A 13,751-nucleotide genomic window follows, 5' to 3' on the forward strand; every position below is an offset into this window, starting at 1 on the left:
ACAGTCAATCTTTACTGCAAGGCATTACTGTGGTTGTAGTGATGCTTTTGGGCAGTAGCACAGCAGCTGGAGTGCTCTAAGACCCTTTGGTAAAAAATTTGGATTATAATCCATCTTCAGAATGGCTAAATTCAGTGTCATGAGTCTTACATACCACATGGCCCCCATGTGTCTGCCAAAACATCTGAGAGGAAGTAACATGGTTCTTAAAGAGTAGTGGCTTCTAAAAATAACTTATTTGGCAGTACAAGAGGGAACGTAGAGCTTGTTAGCAATTTTAAAAAAAGTTCTATGTAATGCAGAGAGGAAACTTGGATTTAGCCTTTTTCAGGTTGTGTTGGGTCTGGCTGAGCTGGAGTTCATTTCTCCATATAGACCTTACAGTGCTGTGCTTTACATTGGTAGCTAGAAGGGTGTTGATAACACACTGGTGTTTTGGCTACTGCTGAGCACAGCATCAGTGCTGTAACATTCCTTCCTTAGTTGAGGGCAAGGTCCTGGGAGGGGACACAAGTAGGCCAGCTGACCCAAATTAACCAAAGGAATATTCCATACCATATGACATCAGCTCAGATACAAAAGCTAAGGCAAGGAGCAGGAGGGTGGGCATTCACTGTCTCCAATGGCTGCCTGCTGAGGAACCGTCACGCGTGCTGAAGCCCTGCTTCTCGGGAGTGGCTGACCATTGCTGCTGATGGGAAGTAGAGAATAAACCTTGTTATCTTTCGCTTTGCTTTTGCATGCACAAGCTTTCCCCTAGCTTCAGCTTTAATAAACTGCCTTATCCATACCCACGAGTTGTTTTCCATCTTACTCTCTCCCCTGTCTGGCTGAGAAGGGGAGCGATAGAGTGGCTGGGTGGCCACCTGACGTCTAACTAAGGTCAACCCACCACACTGAGTATATCTCTTCTTATAATCTAATTTCAAGTCTCCTTTCTCATCAAATTTTCCTTTTCTTGACTGAGCTATTGGACACAAAATCTGGTTGTTTTCACCTGCAAGGTTTGCCTCATCCTCACCCTACGACATTGCCATAGTCAGAAAACTGTCATCACGGATGACTAGTATTTGGTCACTGTCTCACTGTTGCCCACTAGCTTTTGGCAAGGCAGAGGGAGAGGAGGTTTAATTTTACTGACATGTAAAACTAGGGTAGTGAAATCACTGAGCTGCTGCTACTCAGGTATAAAACCGCATACATTCTTGAAGAGTATCAAGCTTGGAAAGAGGCAAAGAAATGGTGTATGTACTCTTTGGCATTCTACATATTATTTCTTGTCTGTTAAAGTTATGTTGTACATATTTTTAAACTAAATCTGCAGTGTCTCAGTTATATGTCATAGATTTGGTCAATAACTTGTTTAAAGAAATAGAGTTTTACATTTAAAATGAGGTGACTGAGGACAATGACAACGTTCATTTTACTTGTAACCTGATTGTAGCAAAGAAAAGATATTTTATTGTTTGGACATTAAACAGACATTTAAAACTATTTAGGAAAAAAACAGAGTTCATGAAGTTTGACAGCTGATTTATTTCACTTAAAGCTTCAAAGAAGGGATTTCTAGCTTCTAAAGCACCACTGGCCTGATGGATTGTCATGTACATCAAAGAAGTTTGTAAGAGTAAAAGGTAAACTGACAGAAATCAAATTCAAGTCTAACAGAGCTTGAATGATACTGTGTGCTTTTATAGGGTAAGACTCAATTTTTAATCTCCCTAGAGCAGTAACCTAGAATTTATCCGTATCTTTAAAATGCCCCAACAAGCTAGATGTTTGCTTATCATCAAAGACAGCTTTGTATAGGTGAATCCTTCTCTGTACCTCCTTCTGCCTTCACCTCCTTTTTTTAAGAATGTCTAAAACTGAGCAGACCACTGGGAAGTTCTACTTCAGTGTGCAGTGATACTCTGACTCGATAAGTTTTGTAATAAAACACCATATACGTAGGGGCTTAATATAGGGACTACATTTGTATTTCAAGCTTAGCATTGAAAATACACCCTTATCCACCTTACCATTGGAAATTCACCCACTGAATAAGACTTCTGTCAAGATGTGATTATTTAAAGAAAAGTTTCATCTTTTTTCAGAATTAAATATGAGTGATTTAAGTGGGTTTTTTCCCTTTTTTTTCTTACCAGTAATAAATATTTGAAACTGAGTTGATAGCTTCATTAACTTGTTTTGAGGCAATACTAGAGTTGGAGGTCTCTGTTTAGTAACTGAGCACAACATAAGTTTTTTACTTTTTTTTCCCCAACCTGAGATCTAATAACAGCAGTTTTATTTGCATTTCCTGTAACTTGTGCCTTTTTAGTTGGTCTCTTAATACAACTCATCTATTCCAATAAGCCCTTTACACAGAATAGATGAGAAGTAGTTTTAGTTAAGCTCTATGACACACTCCATGTAAACAAAATTGTGGTTGTGCTCTTAATATTTATTTTAATCCATCTGTTATTGAATCCAGTGATCTATTTTTTTGTTTTAATTCCTATATTTTAATTCTAATTTTGATGATTTCTTACTTTTTATTTACAAATGTTTAATTCTTCCATAGAAGTATTCTTCTTTGACAAAAAAAATCTGTGTGGCTGTATAATGCATTTTAGATAGTCTTTCCATGTTGTTGCGAGTTACCCAGATTTATCTACATAGCCACTTTCAGATATACCATGCCCAGTTTAGCATCATTTTATGCATGAGTTGGAAGCAATTCCTCTGACTTTCTTGGGTAAGCAGACTGGCTTCTTCTTTTTTTTTTTTTTTTTTTTTTTTTTTTTTTAACTGTGAACATCAAAGGATTTATGCTATAAAAAGCTTTTTCAGTTTTTTGCCAGCACATTTGGTTTGAGAAACAGTGCTCGCCAGCTTTACTAGCTTTTCTCATTAAAAAGTAAACCAGCTAGCAACAATTGCTAGTGTTGTTTCTTTCTCTCTCTGTTTTGAAATGCATGTGGAAGCATGTGATCTGCAGAAATGCATAGGCCATACTGTTTGATAGCAGATCATGGTTATTAGCTCCAGTTGCATGTGATTTAGCCAACCTATAATTGTTTTTTGTGCACTTGAAAAGTTTTGCAGAAGTAGCAGCTTCAAAGCAAAAATAACATGACAAATGACAGCGAATGATTAATACTAAAAAGGCATAGTAATGAAGATTGGATATAACTTACCCTTACTCTGTTGCTTCCCTCACCTAACAATTGTGCTTTCCTCAGACTGAAATACCAAGACTTGCTTACACTTTGCCATTTGCTCTTTTTAGACACATCACCCTGTGCACAGTTACTCTCACCCCTCTTTGCAAATAATATGTTGCACAAAACTTCAGATTGACAGTGAATGTAAAGGAGATCAGTCATTTCTCGTGCCCAGTGAGAATTCTGTGTAAAATAGATGCATGATTTTTTCATGTTTCAAACCTTATAGGTAACTTGGAATGTTACACAGATGAGACGGGTGCAAAAACTATGTTTTTAATAATCATGTATTTTTCATTTTCATTTTCTTCAGTATACACTGTGCAGGAATAAATTTTGCAAGGAGAAGGTTTGCCCAGCTCCTCTTAGTATTATCCAACTTGTGTCACCTGGATCGTTCCCCAGGAAACTCCCTGTTTTGATCCTCTTTCATTCTGTTTGTGTTGTCTGGATTGTGGCTGCTAGAGATGAAAACAATAAATATTATTAACTCAGTGGAATTCTGGCTTGTGCCTTTAACAAGTTTGTTTCTATTTTGTGTTATAGCTAATTATGTATCAGTGAGATCTAATATTAACATTATAAGACCATGCTCAGAATCAAAAGCAGACAAGGCAAACACATACATTCTGATATTCTGGCATTTTATCTTAGTATCTGGTTTTTATTAGCATGTGCTGTTTAGAAAAAAGGACTGAAAGGCATGTGTAATTCACTCTGTCACTGCTGGTTTTGAATTTTTTTTTTTTTCCTGAAGAGAATATATTATGACAGATGTTTCAGGTAGCATCAGATGCTTAATTTAAGAATGTAATAGTATTATGACGATCTATGAAATCATTGTTAATTGAGCCACAAAGGATAGGTCAAAAGTTCTAAAACATGTTATCTTTTCTTGTGGAAACTGAATTCTTCTCTTGCTGCTAGCAACTGTGGCTCATGTGATCTTTGCTGACTCACACCTCAGGTTGTTCATGGGATTGTTAAATTGCTAGCAGCTAACCATCTACAGAACTGCTAGCTCATACTCAGCAATTATGTTGTGTACAGCAGTTAGGTCAAATCAACTAAAATGTACTGGAGAGAACTTAAAAACAAACAAATGCAAAATGTAAATAGTAGTTGTTTGTTAGAATCCAATGCTATGTTTTTAAGGCTCTCTTGTTTGAGTTGAGCAATGATGCCAGAAGCTCAGTCGTCTTGTTTTCCTGTAGTGAGCATCCACATGCACAATGCTTTTCAGTCAGCATTTACTTTGCCTTCTTGGAGAGCCTGTTAGAGGACAAGCATCCTGTAATTCAAAGTAGCAAAGAGATCTGTCCTGCTGTCCTGGGAAATATGTATATAAAACTACACAAAAAAAAGAGAAAAAAAATTCAGTTTCCTTTCCCCCATCTTTTGTAACAATGTGAAAATTTAATTGACATTGAGGTCCCAAATTCCCATTTTTAATGGTACAAGCTTGTACATACAATGCTCTATTTAAATAAATTTAAAACAACAAAAAAATTCTGTTGGAGCTTTAGGCCTGCCTACAATGTTTGGAGAGAAATCTTGACAATCAATCTGGACATTGCAGTCTCCAAGTTAAGACACTGTCTTTTGGAGTTTAATCGGGAATCTGAGAAGGTAGTGGTCAGGCTACTCATGATTTCAAGCTATTAGCTTTCGTGGCATGTAATGGCTTCTTGAATTTGCCTGGCTCTTTCTGAATTTTTTATTAATTGCCACCTACGGTCTGAATCACTTGGATTTCTTGCAGGTTATCTCCTTAATCACTTGAAGTTAGCTTTGATGTTCAATAAAGTTCTTCTTGGGGTTGATATTCTACCTCCTTTGTACTGAATTCCCATTTGTAAATGGGTTTCTGAATGGAATTACCAAATACCAAATGAGTCTAAAATTAATTCCAGCATGTCAGGTCTGTACTGCCTTATCCAGTCAAAGAAAGAAGAGGATCTTGCCACCACCTTGAGGGTAGAGTTCCAGGGGTGGATTTTTTTAGCACAGGCATCATCCAAATAACATTTCTAGTGCTTGAGCTTGTTGACCTTGTGGAACATATTAGAGACAAGTGTTTTTACAAAAGGTGTTTTTATTTTAGATGGGTGGGGAAGGGTTGAGTCCTGAATTAGACTAGAAAGCTATTTACAATGGAGAGTGAATTTGCATAGAAAGATTGGATGCTGTTTTTCCACAGTAATTACCTTCTTCGATTTGCTAGCTCTTTTTCCTCTAGTTGGAAGAATGAATTCTAAAATTAACTTTTTAGGTGACTTTCAAAGCAACTTTGCATAAGCTATTTGTCAGATCACAGGACAGGCTTCTTTGGTACTGCTATTGGACTATTTTTATCTACAAAAGTTAAACAGTAACAAATTATGGGAGGATCTCAGCACAAACAGGGTGTGAAATGCCTAAAGGGTTTGTTTAAAATCTGTTATTCGTGTTCCTACCTTTTTTTTTTTTTTTATCCCTGTTGCATATTTGACAATTTAAACAAATGTCACCTGTTTCCGGAACACTATTGTTTCTTGACTCTAAGAAATGAGTGATTTTATGCTAGTACTGGGATCCCATCAAGGCTTCAAAACAACATCTGCATCAGAAAGTGAAGGCTGTCATTCTGTTGGTCCAGCCCAGAGCTCTTGTCCTTGCTTTGGAAGGTCAAATGAGATTGACAAAGCAGGAAATAAAATAATGTTGCAATAGGCCTTCATCTGTTCAGGAGGAAAAGGTAAAATAAGATCAACAACACAGTCCTTGTTTTTCTCTTCCTCTCTGATACCTATCAGAAGGTTGTTTGAATTTGTATGCTCCATTTCCTGTTTACCGTAAAATGAATATTCAAATGAAAAAAATTAGATTGATGTGGTTGATGCAGTTACTGCACTCCTGTCTGTCCTACCCTTCTTCTGTGTCAAGAGCAGCTGAATGTGAAGTAGGAGCTCCCCCGAATCACTGCAGTTTGCATACTGGTGTGCTAAGGCAGTCTGAAATTCATGTTAGTTCATTTTATTGTATTGGACTGCAAACTGTGACGTCTCTGATGCCACTTGCCTTGGAGCACATGCTGTTCACAGAAAGAGATCGAGGCAGGCAATGGACAGCAATAACTTTGGTTGTCTGGTGCATTCTGCTAAGGAGTTAAAATGAGGAAACATTTGAACAGCTGACTAGATGAATGGACAAATCCATACCACTCACAGATCAAGATGAAGTAGCTTTTGTGTCCTTCATTAATACTTTGATCTTCTGGATTCTTATAGGTGTATTCTACTTTATTGCCCTTATTCCATGCCTTGAATATACCTCTTTTTCACTCCTTTGTCACTTAGCTCCATTATTTCTAGAGTTGGTCATTCCAGTGAAAGTATGAATACCTGTGAGGAGACAATCTGAGGACTAGAGAATTGCTTTACAGATTTGTTTTGAAAATAACTGATTTGTACTGTTGCTGTGTATAATACATAACACTTTAGAGCTGTCAAGTTACCAAGTTACCTCTTGAGCAATAGGAACTCATTTTCAAAAACTGGTAGTGGTTTGGTCAACTCACCTTTGCGATATTTGTCTTTAGGTTTGAGCAAGTAAGGTGAAGGATTAGAGTTTTAAGCACAGGAAGTTCTTGATCCCTTTGTAGGCCTAAATTCAACAAAGTAATTATGGCAAACCTAACATCTGTTGAAGTATTTGGTAATATTTTTCCTAATTAAACTGTTTTACCATTCAAGCAATAAATGCACCAAATTTTACAAATCAGAAAAACAGTATTAATGATTCTCAGATGCATTCTGAATATATTGCTTTTCCTTTTACTTCCCCTTTTTCAGCACCCGCAAAGAGCCACACACACAGATAAGGTTTGTACAGCTGGAAAGATTGAAATATCAGGGTTTTTTCCTTAATTTAAAGTACGGATGTGCCTCTGAAGAATTGGGGATTGGCAAACCTGAAATGTAGTCATAATTACTTCCAACTCCTTTGTTGATGGAATGCTATGATTGAATATTACTTTTGCAGCTAAACAATGCATGTTGCCCAGTGGTCGTTTCCCACATTGTCTTGTTATTTAATCATTGAAAAAACTTGAGCTTGAAGTAGCAATTCTCCTCTTAGAATGAAAGATTTGCATTCATAGTCAATTTATATCAGAGTTCTTCTTAAGGGGGTAGAGGGGAGAGCAGGAGAGGATTGAAATCTGATTTAACCAGAACCTACCTTTGAAAAGACCTATTTCTGAATATACCATGGGTTTTTGGAGGTGTTCTTAGTCTAACAGTAGGATATCAGTCAACTCTGGAGAAGCTGGACCTGTGCAAGTCAAAGGTTAATGGTTAATTCAGTTGAGGTAAAGATTAATTGGATTAAATGAACTTCTGTGGTATAGGAAGTTACGTTGTTATTTTTTAATAGGGGCCTATTCAAGCTGCTGTTTTTTCAAAGTAGGTTTCCAGAAGCAATTTAAGATCACTTCTTACCTGTTGGACAAAACATAATGTACTGAATATTGTTCCCTACACCTTGCTGAGTTCTGCAGCTGTGGAGCTCAGCCCCAGGACTTCTATGCATGTGGCTCCATCAGGTGGAAATAGAGGCTGATTTCTCTTTTGCAGATACAATAATGTAAAACTCCATTTTTTAGTGGCGTAGAGATACACTTATCTAAAACCATTATCTCTTTATTATATGAGAGCATGGCAAAAATAGAATGTTTCTTGTGACTAGTCCCGAAAGCCTCCACCCCTTCTCAGAAGAGTAGAAGGAAGAGGAGAGACAAGAAAAGTGTTACTAAGTTGTAGAAAGGTTTTGATATAATGCTCTGTGAGAGCAAGTGATGTCCTGGGAGATCCTTCAGTCCCATGTTCCTAAGGAAATTGAAGAAATTACTTAGATGATTTAAAATGTTTCTCCTGTCATTTCAAGGATGCCATTTTTTGGGAGAGGTGCTATAGCAATAGAGTCTAGAGTGGACTTTTTCTAGCACATCCCTGCTACAGAATCCATGCTACAGAAGATAAATAAATTTCCAAATAGAATTATATCTTTTCAAAATATGTATTTCTTTTATAAATACAGTAGGACACTAATACAGGGTAGATACATTGCAGCTGTATTTTTAACAAACTGTTAAAAGTGTAGTGGTGGTAGTTGAATAATTGTTGGGTGTGGGTTTGTTTGGGTTTTATTCTTATTGTTGTTCCCACATGCTGTGGGATAGACAGCCATTAAAAGCTTTAAAAATCTTCCAGCACTCTATGAAATGTTTTGCCCTTGCTTGATCCATTTAGAATTTTTCTACTTGTACTTGTTTTGTGAGGTTCTGCATGGCAATTTACTGATATTATGTCAAGTAATTCGATGTATTTAAATTGCATGTCTTCAGGTTATCTCTCCAAGTATTGTGTTTTGACAAGTACTGACAGTGAATTTCGGTATTCAGGATATTCTTGCAAATACCTGACATTCTTGCAAATCTTCTTAGTTTGTAGGTAAATGTGTAGCTTTTTGTGTAGACTTCTGTTGAAAAGGAGTGGAGTGGAAAGTGTAAATGTCTTGGCTCAAAGCATTGTTTTAACTTTTGTACAAGACTTGTATTTGTATGTTTAAATATTTGTGACATGATAGCTACTTTTTATAGCAAAGAATTCTCAAATATCATACTGTTTGTAACTCGATTTAGATAGTTACCCTGACGAAGGTTTGTTTCAATAAAATTCTCTAATGGTAAAAGGATTTTTACTTCTAATAGCGGCCCTACATTTTATGCTTTACACATGTTTAGGAAAAAAACTTCATAAAATACCTTGATATATTTGCTCTTTAAGTTTTGCAAAATGAAAATACTTTTGGTTTGAAATTCCAGTTGCCTCATATGGTATGTACTTGTTATACTGTCCTTGCAAACACATCTTACAAAGCTTTGGGCTTGATTAAGCTCAGATCTTGATTTGCTGCCTTTTATGGTTTTCATGCTGGCCTGCACTGTGAGGCACACGTGTATTGTGCTCAGACAGGAGGTGCCGTCGTTACTGTGGAATTGCTGGCCTCTTCTGCTGGTTTGTGTTGCCTTTACAGTGTGACAAAACCCAAATGCTTGTGCCTGGTATATGGCTAGCAAATAAAGGGCTTAAAAATGTCTGTTCATGGGGAACACTGCCTGAAAACAGACAGGGATCAAATGCCATAAAACAGGGGAGGTCGAGCAGGGAGACTGTTACTGAATCTGTGATAGTTTCACTGTTGGTTTTGTCTTCATGGGGAATTTTGAGCACTTACAACCGTCTCTCTGTCCTAATACTGCAGAGAGCCAATACACTCCAAATTATGATGTGGAGCTCGAAATACCACTTAATTTACTCCGAGTTTACAATGCTTTAACTCAAATGAAGTAGAGAGAAAACTTGGTGTTTGTTTACTTTTAGTTACATGTATTTCAGTGGCTGTGCTCTGATAAAATTCTCTGCTTGCCAGGATGTAGTCGAAGATGTGATCATATTTGGAAAACAATACATAGTCCTTGAAGCATAAATTTGGGCATAAAAGTCTTAAATTTGTCATTTTTCTTGCTTGTTCATTCGTATAATTTCTTTGCAGGAGCTTTAAACCAGGCATTTTTCATCTCTGTCTCTCTGCTGTTATACTTTTCCTTCCTGATGTATAATGGATTTGTTTGGCAAATTTGGATTTACTTTTGTAAGACAGCACACATTTTCAGTAACTGAAAAAATAGGCAAAATACCTTTTCTCACAGTTCAAGGAGGGAATTGCCACAGGAAACAAAATGACTGCTGGAAGTTGTACTCCCTGGAAGGATCTAACTCTTACAGCAATAGTTACTATTTATTTTTCTTATGGGCTTGTCTGTGTTAAGTCAGGACAAACCATCCTTGAAATTGGATCGATTTTTTTTTTTTTTTAATTTTTAGTTCATCAGAGCTGAAAGTTTAAAATCTGGATTAGGTAGAAATTGCTTCAAAATCTGAAAGATCATGGTGCTAATTGATAAAAAAAGCACTGGATTAAGCTCTTACAGAGTTTACTTACCAGATAAATTATGGAGCAAATAATAATAATGTTTGTTTATTCAGTCCGAAATGACTTCATTTTGTTTGCTCTAAGAATGTCTTGATTCTATCACAAGAGCAATATAGACCAGACAGAGTTGTCTCTACCTTTGTGTACCTTTCCATGATGGAAGTCTTCAAGGAAATTTATGGTTATTTGGGCTGTGAATTTAAACCACTGTCTGGTGGCAGAAATTGTTGTCACTTTGAGAATGTATTTCTGCCTTGGGGTACATCCATGTAATTTTAAAACCTCTACACTTGAATCTTTGTTTCAGCCTGTGTCTTTTACTACCAGAAGTACATTTCATTGTATCATAGGAAGGTACAAATAGGGTTTTTTTTTTTTACTGTTCTTGTGGAGGTTGTGGTAAATGTAAACACAGACAACAGGAATGCATGAGGTCCTTATTACAGATCCATAAAACCTGATACCCAGATTAGGGAAGTAAGAGAAACCAAATGGGGAGGATAAGGCAGCACATCTAATCTTAATTTTCCAAATTTAAATGAGATTGAAACTCCATGAAGAAATGAACCATTATCTTGCTATTCTCACTTCTTTTTCCATAATGGAATCTTCTAGCATAATTTATCTTTTGACACTGACACTCAGCTTAAAAGTAAAACCTATCTGTCATGCTGTGAGCTTAGAAACTGGAATTTACATAAATATCTAAGCAATATTACCTTAAACCTTAACAAAAGAAAACAGTTACTCTGTTTCCTCTAATATCTTGGGAATGAAACTCAGAAGAGGACAAAATAGGTAAGAAGATTTTAATGGTTTTAATAGGTAAGATTTTAATAGGTAAGAAAAACAATGGTTTAAAATTCTGCACTCCTCTCCTATTTTTTCTTCTCTTCTGCTTTCTCAGTAAATATTACTTATGGCACTGAGCTCAGTTTCCCAAGCTGAAGTTTCTCCAAAAATGGTGCCACTTGGAAAGTGAGGGTAGAAGTAGCAGAAGAAATAGCAGCAGCTAAAGAAAAATTAAAACCTGAGCAATAATTGGGAAGATTTATCAGACATACATTTACTTATCCAAATACAGCTTTTCTGAAAAAGTGGTTTAGAAATAAAAACAACAGCTGTTTTTTGTAGGACTGTGTCGTAGTTGCCTTACACTACTGTTTTTTCAATCATCCTACAGCAATACTCAAGCTCAGTCAACACTAGTTATAAAATGCTTTGACACCAATACTCAGCTTAAAGTACATTTGACATGTTTTGTACAATTAGCACAAATTATTCTTTGTTTCAGTTTGTAGACTAAAGTGTTGATCCCTCAGTTTGTTCCCATTGGGCTAAACGTTAATTCCATTTAAAGTTGTAGATAATTGTACACTTTTAATGTTTTATGGGCTGAATGCGGTAGGAAAAAAAGGAAGAAAAGAATCATTAACAATTCTTCCAGATTGTGACAGTGGTAAGGGAAACCTCTGTTGTATAAGATAAGGCTCTATTTAAATTCATAGACCATGTATTGAAAGACAAAGAGAATGGCAGGCTTTGGGAGTCTTCTTTTGAGACAGTCTTCCTTTGCATTTACATTTTGGCATTTGAAAACTTGCAATCTGATACTTTGAGATATCCAGTTTAGTTACCTTCCAATAGACACTACAGATCCTATGTGGCTTTTATGACATTCACAATTCTACTCAGGTAGAAAGTACCAAGAAAGCAGATTATTGTCTGTTCCTACCTGTTGTGGCCTGTCCGTGTTAATCTCAATTTTTTGATTTTTCTGTCTGATTAGGAAGCCATCTGTTGCTACTCTTGTCCTACCTACTGTCCCTCCCCCCCCACCACCACCTTCTCTACTTTTTCAGTATGGCTTAAAGGCACAGAAAGAAGAATGGAAATTTTATTTGATGTTGTGATTTTTTGAAAAACTGCTCGAAACAGCATTTGTGGCTGCAAATAATGCTAGTCATTAAAAGCTCTGGAAATATAACTGTGAATTAACAACTATTTAATGATATGTTTACTTTAGTTTCAGGATTGGAGAGGATAGTCTCTTCTCCCAGCCTTCATGGATCTTACATTTATTTTGCTTTCTCACTGAAGTCTAGTAAATGAGTGTTAAACCTTAGAAAATTTCCTTATGGGCCATTGGTCCATCTTGAATTCTGATTCACTAATGTGTTACTAACTGGGAAAAACTCCCTTGAAGACTTTAGTTGAAGTTCATGCTCAAGCATGAATTCAGAACCTGCTGTACCACATCTCTGCTAGATATGACCACTTCTGGAGGATGTACTTGACTGACCTTCCTGCCAAAGTGTACTGGGAGCAATGTGCAGTGCACTCCTGCCGTTTTCTCAGTCACATCAGAAAGATACAAGGATGACAGTCTTGCACATTTTTGTCTTTCATACAGCATGGTGTCATAAGAACAAATGACATATTTCTGTCATCAGAAGATGGTGGTGGTATCTGCTCATATTGCTATAAAATGTTGTTTTGTGTAGAGTATTTAAAAAATGCCTATGCATTGTTTAAGGCTGCATGTATAAATAAAAATTAAGCCAACAGTCCATTGCACAGAAAAGAACATTAAATTTTATTGTCTTCCACAGTAACTTTCCAGTCTATCTTAGGTTGAACATTACCTTCCAAACTTGGTTTTATGTCTTTGAGTGCAGTATTGGTCATGTTTAAACTACTGTATGTGTCATACACTTTGTTTTCCTTTTCTCATTAAATGTACATGATATCATACCTATTGTGTGTAACATTTAGTAGTACAGTATAACACTGTACTCTTTAATATTAAGTTAATGATTGATAGAGTAGCTTCAATAATGTCTGTAGACATGCTGTTTTAAGGTGATACATTCTCTACACAAGCATATAGCAAAAACTTCATAAGGTTTGTTACATACATGTTTTTTTCCTAGGGACCACTGGGTTGATTTTAGTGCAGTAAACCAGATTACTAGAGCATAAATGAGTTGTATTTTTAATAATGCATTCCATAAATTCAGATAAATGCATTTTTATCCTTTTCACTTCTCCCTCATTCACTTAATCATACATCAAATTTCAGTTCACTTTTGATTGTGTTAGTGTAGTTGTTTGTGGAGTTGTACTATGTGTTTGAAATTCTAGGGATTTTGGAAAAAAAAAGGCATTGTTGATGTACACTGTTAAAGCTTAAGCTGTTGGTACTGTTAGTTTGCTTCCTTATGAAGCAAACTAATTAAAAGACTTTTTTCATTTAAAAATATAGAGAGTGGGTCTTTGTTTTTTGTAAATAAAGTAATAGGAGCCGTTTCTCCTGATCAAGGGAAATTTTGCAACACATTATTGCTGGGTTGGGAATACTCCAAAGAGAACAGCTGGCAACCTGTTGCAATTGTGATGAATGAGACCACAAATGTACAGCCAGATACATATACACAATGGTTTTTACCTGTTGGGTGTTGCTTTTCACAGGCATCATTTCTATCATGATGCCAAATGTATCTT

General features: G+C 36.3%; 1 protein-coding gene across 1 annotated transcript in view; it reads left to right on the forward strand.

Annotated features, from left to right (window-relative positions):
- The window catches only part of ARHGAP42 (Rho GTPase activating protein 42), a 145,603-nt gene that overhangs the window by 35,448 nt on the left and 96,404 nt on the right, over window positions 1-13,751 (forward strand). The window lies entirely within an intron of this gene.

This window comes from Manacus vitellinus, unplaced genomic scaffold (genome assembly GCF_001715985.3).
Source record: "Manacus vitellinus isolate BGI_N305 unplaced genomic scaffold, ASM171598v3 scaffold_2_pilon, whole genome shotgun sequence".
Taxonomy (NCBI): domain Eukaryota; kingdom Metazoa; phylum Chordata; class Aves; order Passeriformes; family Pipridae; genus Manacus; species Manacus vitellinus.